General features: G+C 34.9%; 2 protein-coding genes across 7 annotated transcripts in view; one reads left to right on the top strand and one right to left on the bottom strand.

Annotated features, from left to right (window-relative positions):
- The window catches only part of TFPI (tissue factor pathway inhibitor), a 104,059-nt gene extending 82,174 nt beyond the window's left edge, over window positions 1-21,885 (bottom strand). The window contains exon 1 of the mRNA XM_059928317.1: window positions 21,780-21,885. The gene's annotated coding sequence lies outside the window, so the exon portion shown is untranslated. The remainder of the gene's footprint in view (window positions 1-21,779) is intronic.
- GULP1 (GULP PTB domain containing engulfment adaptor 1) overlaps window positions 1-26,754 on the top strand; it is an 812,392-nt gene that overhangs the window by 12,437 nt on the left and 773,201 nt on the right. The gene's annotated exons all lie outside the window — the stretch shown is intronic.

A 26,754-nucleotide genomic window follows, 5' to 3' on the forward strand; every position in this document is an offset into this window, starting at 1 on the left:
ATCTTTATCTTTGAAATCATCATCTTTGTCTTCTGTTTCAAACATTTCAAAGTTCTTCAGCTATTTTTCCCTTTATATCTTCCATATAAAGTTTAATATCTGGTGTGCCCATTTCTTTGAAAAAATTAATATTAACTGGCATTGCACTAAATTAATAAATTAATTTGGAAAGATTAAGCTTGAACAGTTAAGGGAGCTGGACTTCAGTGATCTGGTGGATGTACTGACCTTAGCTAGGAGACAGGCAGCTCATCCACAGAAACAGAAGTGAAGGCTGGTTAAAGGCTGGCTTCATGGATGTGCTACTGGTGCGATCACACAGGGCATTGCACTGAGGAGGGTCCTGTGCTTGGTTTGATACCCTGCTGTCATCACCTTGAAACTGATAAATTTTATACTGTGTCACCCAAATATGTAGCTGGTCCTGGACAGGATATGGGTTCAGTTGCAAAGCATGGGTAGATAGGGTGGTGGGTGTATATGGAAGTTGTCTTCTGTTAGCTTGTATTTTCTCATGGAATGGGAAGTAAAGGTCATTTATCTCCCTGTGCTACATTCTGGGTTATATCTCAAGGTCTCATATTCAATTCACTGAAACTCTCTGTGCCTAATCTGCTTTCAGTTGATTCAATTAATTTATTTTATTTTATTTATATATATTTTTGAATTTTATTTATTTATTTTTATACAGCACATTCTTATTAGTTATCTATGATTCAGTTAATTTTTAATTGCAGTGACTGTACTTTAATTTTATAAGTTCTACTTGATTTTCTTTCAGTTCTGCCTTTTTTCATAATTTGGTGTTTTTTGATTTATGCTTTTAGTTTCTTGTTTGTCTTTAATAACTTTATACATACTTATTTTCTGGTCTTTTTTTTCTTTTGTATTTTTTTTTTGAAGTTTTTAAGTCTTTAATCATCCTGGTAGCTGTGGCTGCTAGTGATCATTTATGATGCTAATAATTTTGGAAATGTCCTCACCTTCACAGTGAGGTTGTTTGTGAGAATCTTGTCTTGGATTGTGTATCTTTTCAGAGAAATTGTGCATGTGCATATGCCAGATATCCCAAATGACTGCTATTATCCCACCTGGGAACTTTTTGTCACCTTTTCTTGATGTATTTTATTCCATAAAATTGTCATAATGCATTGAGTTTATTAGAACAATACAACTTACTGTCATTACTGGAAAATTGTTATAGAAAAATACAATCTATGATGTCAAGGATATGACTCACTCTCCTTGAAAGCGGCACCATTGTGTAGTGCAAAACCTGCCAAAAAATCCATGATGGTGCTGGTTTCACCTATTTTTAAGCTTCTTTTTTTCACTCCTACGGGCATTTTAAAACCATTAGAGTTGTGCAAATTTGATCTCAAACTCACTTAAGGAGCATGCTCATTGATTTAAGTAATTGAGGGAAACTTGTTTTCCTGCTTTAATCCCAGCAAAATATTCCTATGATCTACTTGTGCAGGTGGATAGATACTGCCATAGTCTTCCTTTTCAGTAATTGTGTAGCTCTTTGCATAATGTCAATTATTTGTAGGTGCCTCAGTTCTAACTTCCTGTTCATATAGACTCAAAACTTATTTCTTGTCGCCATGGGTATGTAAAACTAAACTCAGTGCCCAGCCACAGCCACAAGATCAGCCTACTATCTCCATTTCCTTTCTTGTTTTTCGCCCCCGCCAGCCCTGGGGTATTCTCATTCTATCCTGAAAACACAGCAATATATTGTATCAGAAAAGTTATATTTTATTCAGCACTCGTGAAATTTCTAGCCAAAATTTTTTGTGTTATTCTACGCATTGCCTCAATCAGAATATTTCAATTGAATTCCACTGGTTCAGGAATTTACATTTCCCCTTCAAAACAAGAGGACAACTATGAGGACAACTACAAAGACAAAGGCAAGTTTTTGAACACCAATGCAAAATAAAATATTTATATTCCGCAAGTCCCTACTCCAACACTTTACTCTTTACTCTCAGTAGAAAATTTTATTTTGTTTGGGGAGAAAAAGGAGACTGCCAGATAGCATGTCATCAAATTTCCTGTTCCCCACTAGCAATCTTTTCTTTATTCATATTATACCTTTTTTCTAAGTTGTATGGATCATGGTTGAGTTAAAGCAAACAGAACCTACGATCTATTGTACAGCATAGTGTCTATAGTTAACAATACTGTATAGTATACTTAAAATTTTGTTGAGGATAGGTCTTATGTTAAGTGTTCTTATCACAAAAAGAGAAATAATATAATAATAATAATAATAAGGAGGGTAACAGAAACGTTTGGAAGTGATGAATATGTTTGTGGCATAGATTGTAGTGATTGTTTCAGATGTGAAATTAAATATGCACAGCTTTTTGTGTGTCAATCACGTCACAATAAAGCGGTTTAAAAAGAATAAGTATATTTTTACAGTGTTCTAAATGGGTTATAAATCATTGAGAGAGCTGTCAAAAGAGACTCTAATGTAAATTATCAATAGTAGAACTGTTGTCAAAGCACCAGCAGCTCCTTCCATAATGAGAACTTGTCTATTGCATTGGTAAGTTGTTTCTATAGTTGCTGTTTCCAGACAAATGCCAACAGATACACATGAGCACATGTGTGCATGCACAAAGCACACACATATACAGACATGGTGCCATTACAACTGCTCACTTCAGAACCATGCTGCCTCTTCCACAATATGTGCAAATAATTAGAGAACCATGCACTCTGCTTCCCTCATCAATAACCTCAGTTCTTTTTTTATTATTAATTTTTATTGGAGTATAGTTGCTTTACAATGTTGTGTTAATTTTTGCTGTATAGCAAAGTGAATCAGCTGTACATATACATATATCCCCTCTTTTTTGGATTTCCTTCCCATTTAGGTCACTACAGTGCATTGAGTAGAGTTCCCTATACTATACAGTAGGTTCTCATTAGTTATCTATTTTATACATAGTAGTATATATATGTATGTCAATCCCAATCTTCCAATTCATCCCATTCCCCTCTTCCCCCCTTGGTATCCATATGTTTGTTCTCTACATCTGTGTCTCTGTTTCTGCTTTGCAAATAAGTTCATCTGTATCATTCTTCTAGATTCCTCATATAAGCGATATTATACGATATTTGTTTTTCTCTTTCTGATTTACTTCACTCTGTATGACAGTCTCTAGGTCCATCCATGTCTCCGCAAATGGCACGATTTTGTTCCTTTTTATGGCCGAGTAATATTCCACTGTGTGTGTGTGTGTGTGTGTGTGTGTGTGTGTGTGTGTGTGTGTATACCACATCTTCTTTATCCATTCCTCTGTTGATGGACATTTAGGTTGCTTCTATGTGCTGGCTATTGTAAATAATGCTGTAATGAACACTGGGGTGCATGTATTTTTTTCAATTATGGTTTTCTTCAGGTATATACCCAGGAGTGGGATTGCTGGGTCATATGGTAATTCTATTTTTAGTTTTTTATGGAACCTCCATACTGTTCTCCATAGTGGCTGTATCAATTTACATTCCCACCAAGAGTGTGAAAGGGTTCCCTTTTCTCCACACCCTCTCCAGCATTTATTGTTTGTAGATTTGGCCATTCTGACCAGTGTAAGCTGATACCTCATCGTAGTTTTGATTTGCATTTCTCTAATAATTAGTGATGTCGAGCGTCTTTTCATGTGTTAGTTGCCCATCTCAATAACCTCAGTTCAGATTCTAGTCTCATGTAAGTGCATTTGATTATGGAGTCTAAAACACATTTGGAATTCTAGCTATGAGATAATCTGGGATTTGTTTTAAGCTTTCCTGTCTCTGCAGTATAGAAGGAAATACTAAAAGGAATCTAGAATAAATATTGAATGAGTAAATCTTCAATATCTTCCCCAGAAGATTTCATTTGGAGTTTATTTCATTTCACATCCTCAAGTATCTCCATTAATTACTCCTATCACTTTCTTTCCATATTAGCTCTTTCTGTACATCAGTAACATAATCAAGTTTCATCCCTCTTAAAAAGGAAAGCAACCTCTTCCTTAAACTTGCTTTCTGTTTAGTATTTTACAGCCTCTTTTGGCTTTTAGAATAAAGACTCTTGAAATAGTCAATACTTGTTATCTGCACTTCTGCATCTCCCAGTCTCTACTTCAGTCATAGCAAAAGTCTTTTTCCCAACACTGTTCCAGCGAAGCCCTTCTTTCTAATGATTGCAATGACTCCCTATTTGCTAAGTCAAATGGACACTTTTCAATGACTATCTTGACCTCTCTACACACCTTGACAGGGGTCACTGTTTCTTTTTAGAAATTTCCAAATGGTTTTCTAAGTCTTTTTCACGGTTTTATTCTATAGATCCTCTTTCTCTGCTCATCCACTAATTGCTGATATTTTCCCAAATTTTATACATTTCTTTCTTCTAATCTAAAGGCTGAACCTCAGTTATCACCCTCATATCCTTGGTATCAAGTATACCATATATGTATCGAATCTCCAATATTTTTCTCTGATACTTCTCTTCTAAACACAAATGTTATATTTTTAATTACCTACTGTATATATCCTCTTGGATAGTCAAGAGACATCTCCAGAACATCATGTATAAAGCTGAACTGTATCATTGATTTCCTAAATCCATCTTTCTTGATACCCTAGAAGATTCTCTTAACTCCTCCTTCTCCCTTATGTCCTGTGGATTATAGTTCATAAATAGTATTTTTATCTTTTCCATCTCCTCCAAACCCACAGCTACCACCTTGGTTCTTCATTTCTTATTCAATAATTGCCATATTGGTCTTCCTGTCTGCAGACTTAGCCTCCTCTAATTTAGTGTCCAAATTGATATCAGTGTGATCCTTTACAAATAAAACACTGATTATGTCACTCCCTATGTAAATATTTGATGCATCAACTTTACAAATACCTATTAAATTCTATGTTTTAAGTATAATACAAAATAGGCATAGTTTCAGTAGTCTCAGAATATATAATATAAAATAATCATTGCAGTGGTATACCTAGCCTCTGACACGAGAGTGAATTATTTTTTTAACATCTACCCCTCTCTTATATGACAAAATTATTTTTTTTTAATGACCATGAAGTTAATTTATACACAACATTGGAGACATTGGATATTCCAAAATAGATGCAGACATTGCTGCAATTGCTTCCTAGTATACTTTTGTTGTTGCTGTTTGTTTTTGCTTTGTTGTTTTTCCCTTGTTGAGCTCCATTGGATTGACAGAAGGAGAGGAGTTTGTTGGGGAGTGATAGTATTAACTGTGAGGAGAATAGCAAAGTGCTGAAAGAGGAGACGCTGGACTGGCTTCACACCTTCCCACATGGATGAGAGGACCGAAAAAGGAGTTAGTCACTTAAGACTTAATCTATGGAGGATAAAGAAAGGAACTTTCAACTCACTGACTTTCTAATGTTTATTTTGACTACTGAAAGGGTTTTCCACTTATATCTGTTATGACCTAGTGGTTAGCAGTGTAACATTTCAAGTGAAAACTCATTTTAATTGTTTCATGTTGGTGTATTCAATTTTCTTTCTGAAATTTACAATAATTATGAACCAGTTGCTGGTTATACAATAATATTGCAAATGATTACAAGTTCCTCCAAGTTTTTATAGAAGAAAAAAGTACAATATTTATACAGTAGTTTTTATATCTACTTAACAATTGTGTCTATCATCCTTTGGTACAGTCTTATAAAATAAGTTTTTATGTAAATAAGTGTCCAATAATTAGTAAGTGAATTTTAATACAATTGGAACATCTGCAAAACAATTTAAGTACTACTACCTCATAACTCTGATGTAATATTTTATTTTCTTGATTTGTTCTTTAGTTTCCCAATAACGAATTAACAGTAAAAAAAAAAAGGAGTGAATTTTAGTTTTAAAAATATTATTTAAATTTAGCAAAAATTTTCATGTGTGGGATAAAAATTTGCACTTGCCAAAAATTATTATTCCTTCCAGTTCATACTCTATTTCAACGTTTTAAATTTTAAACACACATGCACAAAACCCAGGTGGTTACATAAAATGACAGAATTGAAATAACGTAAGTTTTGTTTCTCCTTTTTTATAATCATTGTGTTATCATAGTTTATTTTGAATCTGTTCGTTAAATGCAGGAATATGTGGTTCCCCAGGATCGGAGAATCAAATGGCACAAGAAGTGAGCTGTTAATTAGAACAGTTTTATAGTCTTTGAAACTCAGCCCTATTCATCTTAAAACTCCCAAGTCAAGCCTGATTCAGTACTCTTCTTCCCCCAACACAGCCTTAACCTCTGGCTCCAACACTTGGAGAGTCTCACTCTGAATATCTCTGCCCCTGCCCCCTCTCTTTTTTTTTTTCTTTTTTAATTGGGGTACAGTTAGTTTCTACTGTACATCAAAGAGAAGTAGAGTTCCCTGTGCTATACAGCAGATTCTCATTAGTTATCTGTCTTATATATATTAGTTAGTGTATATATGTCAATCCCAATCTCCCAATTCATCCCACCCCTGTTTTCCCCCCCTTGGTGACCTTACGTTTGTTCTCTATGTCTGTGTCTCTATTTCTGCCTTGAGTATGATTTTTCCAATAAAACTGTCACATAAATCAAAAAAAAAATAAAAAAAATAATAAAAAAGTGAGTTGGAATGATTCTGCACAGTTGTGAATTGAGTGTTATGTACTATTGGAGTTATCAGAATTAACATCCACATAAAAAACAATGTTAATAAGAGGGTTATTAGCAAAACTGTGCTAATTTGAAGCTTACTATTCCAGTTATCTATTGACGAATAACAAACCATCCTAAATCTTAGTGGCTTAAAACAATGACGATCATTTACCTAGTTTGCACAGCTGTAAGTATGGGTAGGCTCAGTGAAGACAGTTTGTATCTTTTCCAAGTGGCACCATCTGGGGTAGCTAGGAGGACTGCTGGGTGCTGGAATCTTAATATTCACTTACTCAAATGTTGAACAGTTGATGCTGTCATCTGGGGCCTCACCAGAGAGTGAATCAAAGAAAAAAATGCATTGGATTGAGTTAAACAGAGAGGAAGACTATTCAAGTATATTGCAGTAGAGTTAAAGACTACTGCAATAGGGAGAGAGATTGAAGAGTTTTTAAGTGCTGGGGTGAGTCAGTAGAAAAGTACTAGAGGACATTAGGGGAGAATTTGGTCAATGGAATTAGGTCATTTGTGTTGGCTAATTTATCAAAGTTAGGCTCCTACCCTCCCTCAGACACTGGGAAATAAGGATGATATCTTTCTGAATGATTGCATGTTAAAGGAATGGCTCCCAGGTCCTCAAGAAAGACTTTCCTAGGTTGTAAACCTGGCAGGAGGCTGAGAGATTTACATTTCAAAAAGGCACAGAAAGAGTAGATGACTGCAAATCTTCTAAAGTTAGTGCTCTAAAAAGAGGGATGTCAGAAAGACAGGAAGAAACCTGTGTACAGTTTAATCAGCTGAGGGGACGTTAAGGCCATCTTGGTCAAGTGTCATCAGGAACATCTCCATGTAACCTCTGCAAGTTACTCCTTGGCTTCCTCATAGTAAGGGTGACTGGGTTCCAAAAGCAAGCATTACAAGAAAGAGACACTTAACACCTATCCACACTTCTGCTGCATTCTACTCAACAAAACAGTTACAAAAGTCCACACAAAGGCAAAAAGAGGGGAGAAAGTTTCCACCTCTTGATGGGAGAGTGACAAAATTTTGGAAGAGCATATGGTACTGGAAATACCATTGCATCTGTTTTTGATAAATACAATCTGCCACACTGGCATATATAGTATTAAAATTCAGCAATAACTGCAGAAGAAATTGTTTAGAATTAGACCAATAAAATATTTTTCTGGGAGGAGTATTTTATCACTGACTGTTTAGAATTGCTTGTGCATTAAAAAAAAAAGACTAAATAAGTTGATTTTATTATTGTTTTTAGGTTTTCTAGAGAAAATACACTCAATTACTGCCTATACTCATGCAGTTCCTTTGCACTGTTCTGAACTTGCTAAGATATCACCCAAATCCTTCTGAATAAAATCCGAATTCCCAATATTGCCTTAAAAAGTGCTTCATAAGCTAAGAATTGCCTTTCCTTTAGAACTGTTATCTCAGAGTCCCCAGTTGAGCCTTATATTCTAGATATACTGAGAATCTTGCAGTTCTTGGAAAAAAAAAAAAAAGAACTGACATTGCCTTTTTTTTTTTTTTTTTGTATGTACTTTCCTTCTGCCTAAAGTGAAAACTGCCTCAGCTCTACCTATCAATTCAGGTTTCACTCTTCAGGAAGCCTTCTTAGACCACCAGCTGAGACCTTGGACCATTCAGCCTCAGACATAGATATCTGTCATCTATTAGGGAGTTGAGTTATGACTCAGCTTTTCCTGTCTAATGTCTAAGCCCAAGCTCCTACTCACAATGCAACCTTGTCACTTTTCTAGGACTCAGATCACGCCAAGGTAAAAATTTGGAATTAGATTCATGCCCTCTAAGGTCCACATTAGGGCCAAGAGTTCTTGGCTTGTATATTAGCTAACTTGTGTATTTGCTCCATAGCATCAAATAGAGACCGTAGCTGCATAATTCACACCACTTTATCACTAAGCCAAATGTATTAAGCTACTTTAGATATACAGACACCTATCCTTTGCAGAATGACTGTGAGTAAGAGGAAATCTGCAGTTTCTATCACCAATGCTTTCTTATGTCTATCATTTTTGCCAGGAAAGTACTCCTTAAATAGGATATAAATCCTTTGTTCTCTTGCTTCTTTAGAAATAAAACAGTCATCATTCCTTTTGGAAAAAGCTTTCATGTACTTCAATCCATTATCCAATCTCATTCAGAGTCTTTAACAGAGAGAATAAATCCAGATCTCTTAATGTCCCATCACAAGTCTAATATTCTAGTGTTTTAGATGCTATTTAATCAATTTGCTTCATGGAACTTTCCATTGATTATCTTCTTTTTCATCTTTTTTGCAGACTGTAAATGTATATAGAACATGTATTTCATATAACAGAATGATTATTTCATGGTTCTTACATGCAATAATCCTGGTTATGCACTTGAATAATTTGCTTACTTGTGAAATTCCTGTGATGCATCACAGAATGAAGCTTTGCTTTTTATTTGCTCTTGCCTGGATTGTTTCTTCCTGTCCTTGCACATAACTAGAAATTTGCCATCTGTGACTTACACAGTTTGTTTTTCAAGTTATTACTAAATTTCCTTTTCTGTTTCTTGTTTCTGAATCAGTGAACCAAAGTGACCGTACTGTAAACCCTGACAGTTTTTTTTTCTTTTTTGTAATGCAAGTGCCTGACTTAAGCTTTGATTGCTGAGACGCCACTTCAAAGGGGCATCCACTTCAAAGAGGCATCCAATTCAAAGATGGTTATCTCTAATATACACATTGCCAGCCATATAACCAGATAAAAAGCAGGTGGTCTTCCCCCGCTAAGGCTCCTTTGTTTAAAGATCTTGGTTGATTTCAATAACTGACCATTTCAGCCACTTGCTTTTTTCCTTCCTTGCTGTAAATTTCCACTCTCATATTTTAGATTCACTAATAAAGAGTGAGCCCATGAAACCCTAGGCTCCCACCCTCAACCTCGGTAAAAGCAGAACCCCAGGACCGTTCTCAGTCTCTCTGTCTGAGACCTTGCTGTGTAGCCCCAGGTGTGCCATGTAATATCCAGGTCTTGTAAGTAATAAACCTTTCTTTTTTTTCAAAGTTTCCTGATAGTTATTGCTGCAGGGCATCTTGCAGTCATAATAAGGACCATAAGGGCCTATCCAGCCATGACATTGGTTTTGGGTAGGCTGAGACCAGCACAAAACAATTGGCATAGTCAGCAGGACTCCAAGATTGCCTTTGCAATTAACCAAGGGGAATGCCTTTTACCTGAAACTTGCTTACTAACCACCTAACTCAGGTGGGTAACACCATCTGGGGAAGGGACACTGCTTGCTGAGGTTCTGTCCTACTGCCATGTGCTTTTGGGTATTGCCTCTGTCATGTGTTACCTGTGGTATTCAACCCAAAATGTCAGGGCTGCCATAATAATCCAATGATCTTCCCAGAGCAGTGTGATCAAGGCCATATGGTCTAATGAGGTGATCAGACCACTATTTATATAGACTTTAATTAACTACTAATGTGCATGAGGGTCTTCCTCGCTTCCAGACCAAGAAGAGCTAAGGAGGGTGGATTGAATCGAAAAGCTTTTGTCACTGACCAAGGAGAGGTTCTGAGCTAAAGGCACAAGGAAAGGATTCTCATAGGTGAGGAGGATGGGAGACGTCCATCTGCAAACCCTGAGTTGGTGGGTCATGGCTGGACTATGTGTCCTAACTCAGAAAGAGTTAGAAAGAGCCTTGCAAAGAGACCAGTGGCATCATCAGAGAAAAAATACAAAGAGGCCTATAGTCACTTCACTCACTACTGTCACTCTTCGTTCCCTCACCCAGTGGGATATTGTGGGTCCAATCACTGGTATGATATTGCTAAAAAAAGAGAAATAATAATGGACAAATATAAATGTCTTGAATATCTGATGCCAGCACCTCCGAAGAACCCGAAGAGGTACAGCAGTTCCTTGATAAATGCAAAACCCCATGGAAGCTTCCTAGGTGTTGTTCAGTGGCATGCATACCAACATGCCAAGACTCTGGAATTACACTCCAGAAACCTAGGGGCTTCCCACAGAGACCATATGTGTATCGTACAAGTGGAGGCAGATTCCAATCCCAGAGAGATCAACTGGGACAATTCTGGAAAGGAAAGTGACCACCCACGAAGAGGGCTCACAGGGGCATCATCCAAACCTTTGCAGTAACAACACATAAGATTAAGGTAACGGAAGAAAATCAATAAGTAAAACTGACATCAAAAAATATTACCTTAACTGAAATGCAAACCTTTCTTAAAGATTTTATGTAGCAAGTAGGAAAGAGGGGAGCTAATCAGCCATTGTGGGGGTGTTTGTTTGGAAGGGGCTTTGAATTATTACTCATGGCTCCCCAAATGCCTCAACTGGTCAGTATCTCTAATGACCTTAAAATGTATAACTTTCTTAAAGATCCACAAAGGATATATGCTTGCTTCCTCTGAGATACCACAGATCTTGAGCCCCCTTGGCCTTCCCCTGAATGTGTCAGAATTAAGAAACATTCCTCAAGACGTATCCCTACTGCCAAGGGAAAGGCTGACAGGGTTCTTGAGGCCTCTAGAGAGGAGGAAGAGGGAAACTGGAAGGCAAAGGCCCCCAGAGCCATCGATATTCATACCAGGGCCCTCCCTCTCCTCATCTGGATATTTATTGCCTGGCACCCTGCCCATTCTTCCATCACGGTGATCACTGCTAAGGCTCACAGTGAATGGAAAACTTTAGATGAGGCTTGTCTCCTGTCATGAAAAGTTGGCGTGGTCCAATGGGCTTATCATTTCCATGACCATAGTGACCAAAACGACGCCCCTCTTCATGTCCAACCCTGAACATGTCCCATTTGACCCTGAGTCCAGAGAAATTATCTTTACAAGGTGCTTCCCCTAATTATAGGGCTGTGCTACTACATCTTATTGGGATTACTGAAACCATCCAAAAGGCACTAAAACTCCTAGGAGAAAATTTACATTCTTTCTCTATCCCTTGAAGATGTAAATCTTACCATGTGCTGGAAATGTAAACACCCCAGGTGGCAACTAAAACACTGCCCACAATCACTTGAGACTGAAGGGTTTAAATAGTGGGGGGAAGGGGCCTTTTAAAATACAAACTGCTGTAAAAGCTCTCTTGCCCAAAATCTAGTCCACAGCCTCCTTAAGATTACTTGTCAAGGGCAAACACAAATCTTAAAAAGTCTTCTCCACAAATGTTAGTATAAAGTTTCAGCCATTGAAGCAGGTAACTTTTACTTGTTCTGTCTGTCAGTTTGGATTCAGCTGTTATTTGTAAACTAGTGAGTTTTATATTGCTGTACCTGATTCATGGCTAAAATTTTGGAACAGAAGCTATAGAGTCTCTGTTTGTGTCTGTCTGCATGTTTACAAAAGTCTATGTATGTATGTTAGGTGTATGTGATTATTTTTTCTTCTGTACCTTCGGATGGTATTGCCAAAATTAATTCATAAAAGAACTCTATTTAATTGTCTTAAAAATGAACTCTTATGAATTAACTATTACTTAAACTCAGAAATATAGAAACTAACCCAAAAGTTTTTCAAGTTTACATGATCTAGGATAATTTTTGGTAAGTAAAAGCTAGTTTATATTTGGTTTAATTAAAATAAGTATGTCTTCAGAGTTATCAGCATTAAATATAGTGCAGATAAACTACTTATATTCTACCTGAGTTTTCTAGTCAAATAAATTCATGTTATCTCTATTATAAAATCTGTCAGCAAGAAAAGTAGCTTGGGATGACGGCTGACTTTTTCTACTGCCTAATGAAGTTTTCACAGGTAATCTAAACATAATTGTTGGGAGCAAATGATTTAAATAGATGTAAGTAGGAAAAGAGTTTTTAGGTGAACTTTTCAGTAAGAATTATGTGTCATAGTACGTCTATTTAAAAATAGTTTCCCAAATCTTTGGTAACTTCCAGGCTTAGACTTTTGCTAAGTTAAAATAAATGATGGGAATTCATTGACTATCTAGATCACTTCCAAATAAGATAAACTAGTAAAACATTAATTACCAAACAAGTCTAAGTTTACTGACTTTTGATCTCTTATTATAGAGGAACTAAAGATATTTGAGTCTGTTAGTAAACATGATTTTTGCAACATTTAAAAATTATTCTATGAGGAAATGTATGTTTCTACAAATTATAAAATATATTCACAGATTTGCCAATCTTAAAGAATGCTGGTGTAAGAGACAGTTCACAATTGCTTACTTCTTAGTTTTCACTAGAAATTAAGGTTTTTAAGGGTTAAGGACCCTAGTTAATATATGTAATTAAAACTCTTAGAAATAATAAGGAAAAAATCTCAATATGCAAGGAAAGTAAGATGTGTTTTGGGTAAGAAAGCTATGATGTATGGAGATGCATTTTTAAGGGAAATGCAAGTAATTATTTTGGGTTTTGTTTTTTTTTTTTGTCTTTTGTCCTAAAGTAAAGCTGGTTATTTCAGAATGAGAAAGAGGTGAATAAAGGACAAAATGGTATAGAAAGTTGAGAAGAGAGAGAAAATGAGAATTTTACCTTGTGTGGTCAGGTTGGCTAAAATTGAATTGTTATTATAAGAGTTTTTTTAAATAACATTTAGTATCAAAGTACACTTAGGCAATTTTCTTTCATCTGCCAAAAGGATAAAGTTTTTTTGGAATATTGGTCTGCTCCTTATAAGAGATTGTGAAAGGTATTTCTTTACCTTTTAAGTGATCTGGCTACAAAGCAAAGATTATGAGTTTTATCAGAATAATTTTGTGCTTCATGTTGTCTTAATCAGTTCTTTGATTACTTAAGAAAACTGAGTTTCCTCAACATTAAAAGAGCTGTTTTGCTTACAACTATGTAACCTCCTGTATTTGCCTTTAAAATCTTTTGTCACTTTGGTTAAGTAGATAATTAAGTACTGTTTCATAATAATTGGTGATCCTATTTAGTCAAATGTCCAAAACCTTTTGATATTTTTGACAGACTTCCCAAAATCAAATTCTAAATGAAATCTTTTGACCTGGAAGTAACTTTGGGATTTCCAGAGGGCCTCTCCTCATAAAAGAGAAACATTAAACTAATTAGGCTTATTTGACATGTTAGGTTATATGGGAAGCATTGTCAAATAAGAAATAATGCTAAACCTTCTTTATGGATATATGTTATGAATATGTGTTTCAGAAATTATATGAAACTGAAAATCTGATATGTAATATTATCAGTCATAATTCTAGTTATTATCCTGAAATGTCCTGTGTTAGAGAAAGAACCATATTTCCTTATCAATTGCATTATAATGAACACTCATCAGATCTTTAACCATGGGCATTTTTAAGCCTTTCGTCATTTACAGATAGCTTTTGTTTTACTCTGATGCTTTTGCAAAAGTGCTTCATCTTCAAGGAGATTTGTGGAAGGGACTCTGACAAATACAGGTTTCTGCTAACTGTCAGATCATATCACTGAACTAGGTAAGAATTTACAGAACTCTAAGAAAAACTGGATTCATAAAATAGCTAACAAAAGATCAAGATCAAAAATTAATTACATAGGACTGAATGAACTGACGAACGTGATTATAATTTTTTCATGACTTTTTGTTTGAACATTGCTGGCTCTTTCATCTTTTGTTTTCCAGATTTAAGAAAACTTTTTCTCTTAAGCTATGACTTACAGCAATTTGTTAAAGTATACCTTTGTGAGCAAAAGTGAAACAATTACTTTTTCTCCTTACTTGATCCCTCCAGAATTCTGAAATTCTCAAACTAAAACTGTCCGTTCCTCCAAACTATGAAAGCTAAAGTAGGACAACTTAATATAAACTTCAGAGAAATCACCACAATAGCTCATGTATGGACAATCTTTGTGTCTGTTGCTATGTGGCCGCTCAGAAGGATTACCAGAGACATTCAAACTGCTAACCAAGAACCTCCATTAGATTTCCACTGCCTTCCCTCACTCCATCTGAAGATGCTTTAAAATCAACATCTAGAAATCTTGACTGGTCACTCTTGGGACTCAGACTGGGTTTATAGTCTGCTCCAACCATTAACCATTTTTTTCTTTTGTTTCTATAGAAATGCCTTTTATTAAGTAACCTGATGCAAATAAGCACCATATATACCTAACTTTGGGAGCCCACCTGCAATACCACCTCCTGAAATGAGACACGACCCTTTAATTAAACTGGCCGTTCTCAGAACTAAGAGACTGATTTGATGAGATATGGAACAATCTACCAACTCAGGTCAGATTCAAACCAACTAACACCAGATGACCCAAGATGTTAAAATACTTCACAATATTACCCAAATCTTTGAGCATATTCCCAGTCTGGTCCCCAAGATCACTGACATATTTTGATGGCTGGATCCTTTCAAGTTTGAGACAGTGGCTACAGACTGGATTTCAAACCATTGCCTGTACAATTATTATAAATTTGCTACTATAGCCCTATTTAGGTATGTAATTTCTGGGTTACAACAATGCCCTGTCCTTGAATTTTAGCATATTAGATATCATATCAGTTTTTTCCCCATTGACTCTGAGGCCTTCAAGTATTAATTCTGCTTACCTCTAATTCCTTATCTGCCTTGTTCTGCAGCAGGCCACGCATAAAATACAGGACCAGTCAGGACCACTTCACATTAACATTAAACAATTCAGGCTGAGGGCAGGAGGGAGCAGGAAGTAGCCATTCTTGTGTATTTCTAGAATGAAATGCCATGACTTCCCTTACTGGAAGTGTTAAGCCATCCCATGGAGTAACATTAGGATCCCCAGATGATTACCCTTTTTAAAGATAATTCTGTTTTTCCTAGTTAGTTTAAAAATAAAAATCTAATTTTTATCTTAGAAAAAATAAAAGCTCTTTAATGTAAATAATCCCCCCAAAGAAAACCACCATAATTTACTTGGGTAGAGGGGAGGAGAGGGATAAAAAAGGAAAAACGAGTAAATTGAGATTTGTGTGGGGCATAAGTAATTTGAATTCTAGACATGGACCTGGATCTTTACCACTAGTAAGTGTTCTGCTATTCTGGGGGAGAGGAAGGATGAAGCTAGGGTTAGAAACAATTCAGGATTGACCAGAGATGAAAGCACTAATTCCAATTAGGGTGGAGGATAGGATTCAGAAATATTGGAAAGCTTTGTTTTCCTTACCCTGTGTCTTAGAACCACCAGATCAGAAGTTGGCAACTCTATATTAAATATCATAACAGCTGGGATGAGGAAACTTCACAGAAGGGCCACCCTAAAAGTCAGAAATGGAAAAATGCTAGAGAAATAAACACAACAAAATCCCTCAGGAAAACATATCTGGCCATTGGGTGGGTATCAGCCTTGTGTCATACTTGGTATTTTTTCTTCCTGTGAAATAAAGACTTTTTTTCCTTTCAAAAAATAAATAAAATAAAATAAAAGTGTTGGGATCAAAGAGAAAAACCATAAATGGGACTTTAACTAAATTTTTTTTAATAAGAAAAATTTATTATAAGACTGACATAATATAGCCAATGCAGACTGAAGAAAAATAAGAAAGACTGATGAAGTGTCCAAATTAAAACATTAGGAAAAAAAAAGAAAGTGAAGCCAAAGAAAAGAAACAAAGAATGTAAATCAATGAATGTTGAAATAATTAAATAGAAAACAGTACAAAGTAGTCTAAACCAACTGGCAAAAAGCTTCTTTAAAAATGTCAGTTAGATAAACTTTTAACAAATCTAGCAAAAGAACTATAAGAGATAGCAAAATTATGCAATATTTAGATTGATAAAATAGATATAACTTTAGAAAAAGAAGAGGATAAAAGAACAAAGGGGGCTTCCCTGGTGGCACAGGGGTTGAGAATCTGCCTGCCAATGCAGGGAACACGGGTTCGAGCCCTGGTCTGGGAAGATTCCACATGCTGCGGAGCAACTAGGCCCGTGAGCCACAACTGCTGAGCCTGCGCGTCTGGAGCCTGTGCTCCACAACAAGAGAGGCCGCAACAGTGAGAGGCCCGCACACCGCGATGAAGAGTGGCCCCTGCTCACCGCAACTAGAGAAAGCCCTCGCACAGCAACGAAGACCCAACACATCCAAATAAATAAATAAATAAATTTATTTAAAAAAAAAAAGAACAAAGGAATTATAAAATATTATGAGCAATACTATGGCAATAACTTAGAAAACCTAGAAGAAACAGATGGTTTCCTATAAAATATAATATAAACTCTCAAGAATGACTTCAAAAACATAGAAAGCAATCACCAAATAATAATCAATAATTACAGAAAACAATTGGAAAGATATTTGTAAATCTCCCATTGAGAGCCATAAGACCCTTATTGTTTTATAATTGAGCTCTATCTAAACATTAAAGCTCTATGTAATAATGAAGTATTCTAGATCATAGAAAAATGGAATTTTTCTCATGTCATTTTATGCATTTATCATAATCTTAATATTATAACATGTTAAGAAACTCTAGAACAATTCACTTAGCGCTATTAACTTTCTAAATACATTGTTCAGAAAATTAAATTCCCATAATGTGAAAAGAATAACAACAGAAACAGAAAGGGTTTAGACAAAAATATAAGTTTTGTTCAAAATTAGGGCATCAATCTTAAGTAATTACATATACATATTAAAAAAGAGAAACCGTATGCCAAAAAGTATTTGCTAAAATTCTGTTTCCAATCTGAATTAAATTTCTAAACTTTATTAAGGAAATAGGAATGGAAGAAGACTCCTTAAAAACAAAGAAAAATATTCACCCACACTCACAGATAAACCAGCAAACAACATATAAAATAGTAAAATACTGAGATAATTAACAATAAGAAGACAGGGATGTTCATTATCATGATATTTTTCAAAATTATTTTTGTATTTTCGATACACACTGTCCAGTACAGTAGGTGCTGTTCATATGTGACAATTTAAATTTAAATTAATTAAGTTAAATGAAATTAAAAAGCCAGTTCCACAGTTGCATTAGCCATGTGTGCCTAGTAGCTACCTACTGGCAGTGAAGGTTTAAAATATTTACATTACTGCAGAAAGTTCTGTTGGACATTATTTTTCTAGGTAACGTGACAAGACAATACAAAATAAAACAAGCTGTATATGCAAAAGAGAGAGACACTTACTCTTAGATCTAGATAGCATGAGTGTATACCTAGAAAACTAAAGAAACTGTGAGTATATCAATAAGAAAATTTGTTGATTGTTTAGGTTAATACACAAAAGTCAGTATAGCTTTTTATCTCTACTAACAATTGCCATTGAGAAATGGAAATAAAAATACCATCTTATGGTAATAAATAATAAATACATAAATAGTAAATGATAAAATGCCTATAAATAAATTTTATAGCAAAAATGAAAAACCTATATAATTTTTTTCAAGACCTGCACAAAATGGAGAAACCATGTAGCTGAATAAAAGTGATTGTAAAATTAATGAATAATTTCAAACAAGTCCACAATAATTTGATTTTACCTTAGATTTTAAATAGGTTTCTATAGGTCAGAAGAATTATACCTAGTAAAATTTTAAAGAATTGGAAGAGGAGGTTCTGTTCTTGTTTTACTAGATATTAAATTTGAGTATGAAAACATTGTATGCAAAAGAAAATGTATTGTCGTATTAAGGCACACAGTATCTAGTGAAATATATAAAAAGCAGTTTTGGAAGAGATATAAACCCTATAAAGCAACCTAATATAGTATTATAAAGGAAATATTTTAGTTCAGTGGGAAATTATTTAATAAATGTTGTTGATGGGGTCGATTAATCATCTAACAGAAGAACAGCCAGATTCTTTTTTTTTTTTTAACACCTTTATTGGAGTATAATTGCTTTACAATGGTGTGTTAGTTTCTGCTTTATAACAAAGTGAATCAGTTATACATATACATATGTTCCCATATCTCTTCCTTCTTGCATCTCCCTCCCTCCCACCCTGCCTATCCCACCCCTCTAGGTGGTCACAAAGCACCGAGCTGATCTCCCTGTGCTATGCGGCTGCTTCCCACTAGCTATCTTACATTTGGTAGTGTATATATGTCCATGCCACTCTCTCACCCTGTCACACCATTCCCCCTCCCCATATCCTCAAGTCCATTCTCTAGTAGGTCTGTGTCTTTATTCCTGTCTTGCCACTAGGTTCTTCATGACATTTTTTTTCCCCTTAGATTCCATATATATGTGTTAGCATACTGTATTTGTTTTTCTCTTTCTGACTTACTTCACTCTGTATGACAGACCCTAACTCCATCCACCTCACTACAAATACCTCCATTTTGTTTCTTTTTATGGCTGAGTAATATTCCATTGTATATATGTGCCACATCTTCTTTATCCATTCATCCGATGATGGACACTTAGGTTGCTTCCATGTCCTGGCTATTGTAAATAGAGCTACAATGAACATTTTGGTACATGACTCTTTTTGAATTATGGTTTTCTCAGGGTATATGCCCAGTAGTGGGATTGCTGGTTCGTATGGTAGTTCTATTTTTAGTTTTTTAAGGAACCTCCATACTGTTCTCCATAGTGGCTGTATCAATTTACATTCCCACCAACAGTGCAAGAGTGTTCCCTTTTCTCCACACCCTCTCCAGCATTTATTGTTTCTAGATTTTTTGATGATGGCCATTCTGACCGGTGTGAGATGATATCTCATTGTAGTTTTGATTTGCATTTCTCTAATGATTAATGATGTTGAGCATTCTTTCATGTGTCTGTTGGCCATCTGTATATCTTCTTTGGAGAAATGTCTATTTAGGTCTTCTGCCCATTTTTGGATTGGGTTGTTTGTTTTTTTGTTATTGAGCTGCATGAGCTGCTTGTAAATCTTGGAGATTAATCCTTTGTCAGTTGCTTCATTTGCAAATATTTTCTCCCATTCTGAGGGTTGTCTTTTCGTCTTGTTTATGGTTTCCTTTGCTGTGCAAAAGCTTTTAAGTTTCATTAGGTCCCATTTGTTTATTTGTGTTTTTATTTCCATCTCTCTAGGAGTTGGGTCAAAAAGGATCTTGCTGTGATTTATGTCATAGAGTGTTCTGCCTATGTTTTCCTCTAAGAGTTTGATAGTGTCTGGCCTTACATTTAGGTCTTTAATCCATTTTGAGTTTATTTTTGTATATGGTGTTAGGAAGTGTTCTAATTTCATTCTTTTACATGTAGCAGTCCAGTTTTCCCAGCACCACTTATTGAAGAGGCAAACAGCCAGATTCTTACTTCATTATTTAAAAATCAGTATCAATGAAGTAAATATTTAAATGTAAAGAAAATGAATAAATATTGTACAAGAGTAATAGTATTTAGAAAAATGGAGGGTATTTTTTTGTACGGCAAAGGATACCACAAAATAGCTAAAGACTAAGACAGATAAATAATAGACTAAAAAAGTATATCTTAACATAATCTATGAAAAGTTAATATCTCCTACAAATACCCCTGATAAACTGGTTTAAGAATAGACAGATATCAAGTTATAAAAATGGCAGTTGTTGTAGACATGGTTAGTAGCTATCAAATATTCACTAAACCCAGCTTGCTTGTACTTCCCAGCCCTACTGAAAGTTAGATTGGTGCTATGGGACTAGTTAGTGTAAGAAGAAGTGATGGGTATTATTTGGAAGCTAAGGCTGCTATGAGCTGATAGGCCTCCTTTAAAATTCTTTGCTTCTTTGGAAGCTCCCTTGGAACAAATATTGCAGGTGGTTCAAATACAACATCGAAGAACATTTTTCAGTCCGTGGATTTGGGATTGCTGCTAATCCACTTTGGACATGTAACATGATTGAGAAATAAAATTCTCCTGTGTTATACCTTCAAAGTTTCTGGGTTAATATATTATCAGCATATCCTAGATTATCCTAACTAATACAGCAGGAAATTTACGGAAGAAGAAATATAACAACAACAAACAACATCATAAAAAAAATATTTTCAACCTCACTCGAGGGAATGCAAATTAAAGCAACAATTAAATAATATTTTTGTCTTCAGATTTACCAAACTTTTAAAATTTGGTAATATCCAGTGCTATAACACGACGAGGGAAATGAAATTCTCTTTCCTTTTCTTGCAAGCCTTGCTACAATTTTTTTAAAAAGTAATTTGTAATATCTATTAAACAAAAGAAATACTCATAATCCTTAAACTAGCATTCCCACTTTTAAAAATGTTCCTACAGAATACCACATAAAAATAAAAGCAATAGTAACTAAATACACACATATACAAAGATGTTTGTGGCAAGCAGCATGACTGCAATATAAAACTAAAAAGTAAAAAGGTGTGAATATCCATCAATAGAAAGAAGATTGAACAAACCTTCTGATCTGAGGAATGGTTAATACGTTTATCAAGAGATTTTATTTTACATTACAATGTACTATTTGTGATCCATGTTTTTGTAAAAGAAATGAATAACTTCTACATGTGCATGTATTTAATATATTCATATGAATATAGAGGGAGTATGGAATAATATACAAAAGACATTTGAAATTTATTAATTCAAGGTTGTGGGAAAGGAGATGTATGACTGGAGATCATTAAAGTTATCTTCACACATTTTTGCATCTTTCACTTGAGACAATATGCCCATACTAATTTGGTGATGAAAGAAGAAAACTAGTCAATTTAAATATTACAAGAAGGACAGTCTTTCATATGGACAGACATTGAGATAATTTGTTTATAATTTCATAATTGGTAATTAGCTGCAAAAAACTGTATGTTTCTCTCTCAAGATTTCCATCATTTGATTTTACATATGTTTCATAAAAATAGAGATGGGTTCTAATTATGTTTCAAATAAAAAACACCAGGTAAAGTATCTTAATGTTTTGTTAATATAATCAAATTCAGCATGAACAACTTATGTTATCTTAAGTGAAAATTGTTAAGAGTTGTTTCCCTGTAATTTTCACTTATTGCTCACAGTTTCCCTGTAAGACTGAAGGAAATGTTATTTCCTAGAGGGAGCCTTCAAATATTTAAAGGTAACTGTAACTGATTATCTATGCTTTTCTTGAGAATTTAAAAATTCTCAAGTTTCTTCACCCCTCATATTACATATTTCAACATCTTACCTGTTCTCAAGATGCTTTCAGTTGTCAATGGCCCTCTTAAAACGAGGCAACAAGGACTGAGCACAGTACTCTAGATGCAGTCTAACCAGCTGGAGTTCACAGTTGGCTTATTTCCTCCCTTTGTTTTCAAATAAAACAGAATAAAAATGAAATTAAGGCAGACTAAATATTGGCTTGGCCAAAAAGTTCATTTGGGTTTTTCCATAAGATGGCGTGGAAAAACCCAAATGAAATTTTTGGCCAACCCAATAAAAACCTCGTCACAAACAGGTTATATTGAATCTGCGTTCAACTAAGAATCTCTCTAACATTTACTTTCCAGTGTGAACTACTATCAAATTAAATCTCCCTTATAATATAATTCTGTGATTGATGTGACATTTTGTATGCACCCTTGTTAGTTTCATAGTGGACAGTCCATTTTTTTCAGCCTATCATGATTGCATTAAATTGTGATTTTTTTTTTTTTTTTGGTATCTAGTGTATTAATATTTCCACTGTCCTTTTAGAAAGGGTGAATTATGAGGTCAAGTTTTCAATATCAATGATATTAATGAAAATAATGAATAATGCAATGATGAGGACAGAGCAAAGTAACATGACTGTGAAGTCCTCATTGTTCCAAACACATACAACACACAATTTAATTTTTGCAATTAAAAGTCATATAGTTACACAGTCACCGTGTTACTCAATATTCACTACTTCACATAATCAATAAAAATTATGAATAATGCCATTCAATATCTTGGTGACAATCCACCATTCAGTAAAATACCATAATTCAGTGGAAAAGATTAATCTTGAAATGATAATTTTATTGATTGACTTTTTAAAATTAATAGAGTTTACTTTTTTTTTTTTAAGTATTTATTTATTTATTTATGGCTGTGTTGGGTCTTCGTTTCTGTGCGAGGGCTTTCTCTAGTTGTGGCAAGCGGGGGCTACTCTTCATCGTGGTGCGCGGGCCTCTCACTATCGCGGCCTCTCTTGTTGCGGAGCACAGGCTCCAGACGCGCAGACTCAGCAATTGTGGCTCACGGGCCCAGCTGCTCCGCGGCACGTGGGATCTTCCCAGACTAGGGCTCGAACCCGTGTCCCCTGCATTGGCAGGCAGATTTTCAACCACTGCGCCACCAGGGAAGCCCAATAGACTTTACTTTTTAGGAGAGTTCAGAGTTACAGAAAAAATGAGAAGATAGTACAGAAAGTTTCCATATCACCCCACACAAATAATTTCCATTATTATTAACACCATGCATTAGTGTGGTACATGTTGCAATTGATGAATCAATATAGATACATTATTATTAACCAAGTCTGTGGTTTACATTAAGGTTCACAATTGTATTATACACTTCTACAGGTTTTGAAAATGCATAATGCCATGTATCCACCATTAGAGTATCATACAGAATAGTTTCACTGCGCTAAAAATCCTCAGTGCTTCAACTGGTCATCCCTCCCATCTGTCACCACCCTCTGATAACCACTGAGCTTTTTAATCTCTCTATAGTTTTGTTTATTCCAGAATGTCATTATAATTAGAATTATACAATACATAGTCTTTTTAGACTGGTTTCCTTTTCTTGGAAATATGCTTTTAACTTTCCTCTGCGCCTTTCTGTGGCTTGATAACTCGTCTTTTTATGGCTAGATAGCACCCAGTTGTATGGATGTATCACAATTGTTCATCCACTCACCTAGTGAAAGGCATTTTAATTGCTTCCAGTTAGGAGCGATTATGAATAAAGCTGCTATAAATATTGGTGTGCACGTTTTTGTGTGGACGTAAGTTTTCAACTTATATGAGTAAATACCAAGGAGCACAATTGCTGGATCATAAAGACAGTGTTTAGCTTTGTAAGAAACTGCCAAACTTTGGCAGCAAAATGGCTGTAACATTTTGTATTCCCAACAGCAATGAATGAGAATTCTTTTTGCTCTCTATCCTTGCCAGCATTTGGTATAATCACTTTAAAAAAATTTTTAGCCATTCTAACAGGTGCGTAGTAGTATATCATTGTTGTTTTAATTTGCAATCCCCTTCATAAGGGGATTTTGTAAATAAGTTCATACAAATGAACTTATTTACAAAACAGAAACAGACTCACAGACTTTATAAACAAATGTATGGTTACCAAAGGGGAAATGTGGGGGGGAGGGATAAATTAGGAGTTTGGGATTATCATATACACACTACTATATATAAAATAGATAATCAACAAGGACCTACTGTACAACACAAGGAACTCTACTCAGTACTCTGTAATAACCTACATGGGAAAAGAGTCTGAAAAAGAATAGATATATGTATATGTATAACTGATTCACTTTGCTGTACACCTGAAACTAACACAACATTGTAAATCAACTATACACCAATACAAAATAAAAATTTAAAGAAAAATAGCCCTTCTACAGCCAGCCACAATTGATTAACATTGGATTTATCCTCTCACCTGAAACAACTTAAAAAAATAAAATAATCAAAATATATTAAATGATGGTTTTCCGCTAACTAAATATTGGTCAGTGAAGAGCAGTGATCCCATAAGGACAGGAAACAAGAGTTCAGCCCTACATTCTGATTTGCTCCAGCACACTGACTGAAGGAAGTTTCCACATTCAAATTCAGGAAGAGGAGGCAAGTGAGATAATACCAAGTGTTAGTGAGAATGTAGAGACTTGAGAGCAGGTTTATCTTGCTAATGGGAGTGAAAACTGGATGAGCTGTTATGGAGGGCAAGCTACCAATCCTTATTGGAATTGTGATTGTGTGTTTCCTAGGACACTGCAATCCTGCTACTGAGTGTGTGACCAACGGGCAGTGTCACTATTTATTATTGCATGACAGTTTGTGGGAGCAGAAGATTGGGGGCACCTATGTGTCCATAAAGGAAAATGAAAAATTAATTCTAGTGGAATGCTGTGCAGAATTTAGGACAAAAAACTATATAAACATACAACAAAGATCTTCGAATATGATGTTGAATGAAAAAATTGGAGAAATTATATTTGTAGGTGAATATCATCTATACAAACTAAAAGCACATACACCAAATAACACCATTAAAAAAAAGTACATGCATATTAAAGACATACACCATATACATTAAATGGACAGCAACAGGAAGAGGGAATGGAGGGGGAACCAATGGTGAAGGGAAAATGATTAAATGGAAATCAAGGGAGAGTCCCTGCATAGATGATAATATTATAGCATGAGATGAAGGGTACAATGAACTCAGTTCTTTCCTTACATGACCATAACTCATGTTCACATAGTGAATATATGTATACACAAGGCGGCATTCATATGTGTGTGTGTGTGTGTTTATACTGTTCAATATTACAGTATGTAAAAAAATTGTTATTTTCTGCATAACTTAGCAATTGGCTTTTATTTTTCATTTTTCTTGAGCCCTTATCTCTAAGAAATAGACTACATAAGGTCATCTATTTATTTATTTTCCTCCAATTATTGGAACTATTTCATTAGTTTTTAATTCTTTGTCAGATGCACAGAAATAGTCAATAAAATTGTTTGAAACAATTCCAAATTTTTAAAATATATATTAGTATGGATATGTATGGTGAAATCAATGAATTACTGTGAAGCAACATTGATCAGTTACAAAAATAAACCACTTTTCAATTTATCTTTTGACAATCTAAATCAATTACTGACCCTGCGAGCAATGACCCATAAAGACTGATTCTTCAATATTTTGATTGTCTTGGCTATGTTTGCATTTGGCTTTTGTAAAAACAAAGATCATAATTAAAAAAAGCAAAATTATACAAATAAAAGTAAAAGCTTATTGACTTTGGAAATTTTCTTTAACTCAAAATTCTGACAAAACATACAAAGTATCTTAGATTTTGCTTCAGTTAAAAAAAGAGATATGTTTATAAAAATAAAATCTATTCATTAAGATATGTCTCTACTAATTTTTCTAACATTTACTGATGGCCAAACACTTGACTATCCTAATTGCTTTATATGATCACCTACGTTTTATTCTCATAATAGCTCTATGAGTTAATATTTAGTATGATTTCAATTGAGAATAATGGTGATCCTTCCATCTGATTTAAGCACAAAGAGACTTAATACAGAGTATGGCGGTTACAAAACTATGGAAAGGACTGGAGGATCAATTATTAGTTCAGCTCCTAAGAATCACTTCCAGCAAAACACCATAGCACCAGCCCACTGAGGGTTCCATCTGTAACAAACACAAATCTGGGAAATCTGGTCACTGATTCTAGAATCACATTACTTTGGTTAGTCTTGGAGCAGCAGAACTGATGGCTCCATGAACCTACTACCTTCGCTGAAGACTAGGAAGCAGAAAGTTGCTGACCAACAGTTGGCTTCTACTTGATCTATTTAAGGAAAAAATAGTTTCAAGGAATCTAGGAAATATAACCTTTTTAGTATCTACATTAGACAGGAGTTGGCATGTATATTGAGTAAGCCAATGCAGGAATCAGATGTAGAGGAGTTAAGTCAGTTGTAAAGGTGACATATTTAATTAATGCCTTGCAATTTAAACACATGTTCCTATTACAGTAATTTTCACAAAGAATATTTTCAATTGGAGAAAACATGAATGCAAACCACCATTCTCTTTTCTAAAGAGGGGAGAAGTTACAAGATAGTAAAAAGTATAAAAATTGACAAATAATTCTGTTCTTCATATGTAGATGATTAACTAATGTGAAGTTGATAATGACTATAACCTCCTACTTTCTAAACTAGACAGCATCTGAGACATCCCAGGTTCTTAAAATAGCAGTAGTTATGCATAAAATATGTGATTGCTTAGATTTAAAATATTTATAAGATGAGATTTTAGAAAATAATTTTGAGTATTGGCTACATGACTATTTTCTAGTAGTCAAAACTCAGCAAGATAAATGCTTTACTTCCCTTTCTCCTCCGACTCTTCCTCAGAGAGCCCTGTGA

The sequence above is a fragment of the Balaenoptera ricei genome, chromosome 7 (genome assembly GCF_028023285.1).
Source record: "Balaenoptera ricei isolate mBalRic1 chromosome 7, mBalRic1.hap2, whole genome shotgun sequence".
Lineage (NCBI taxonomy): Eukaryota > Metazoa > Chordata > Mammalia > Artiodactyla > Balaenopteridae > Balaenoptera > Balaenoptera ricei.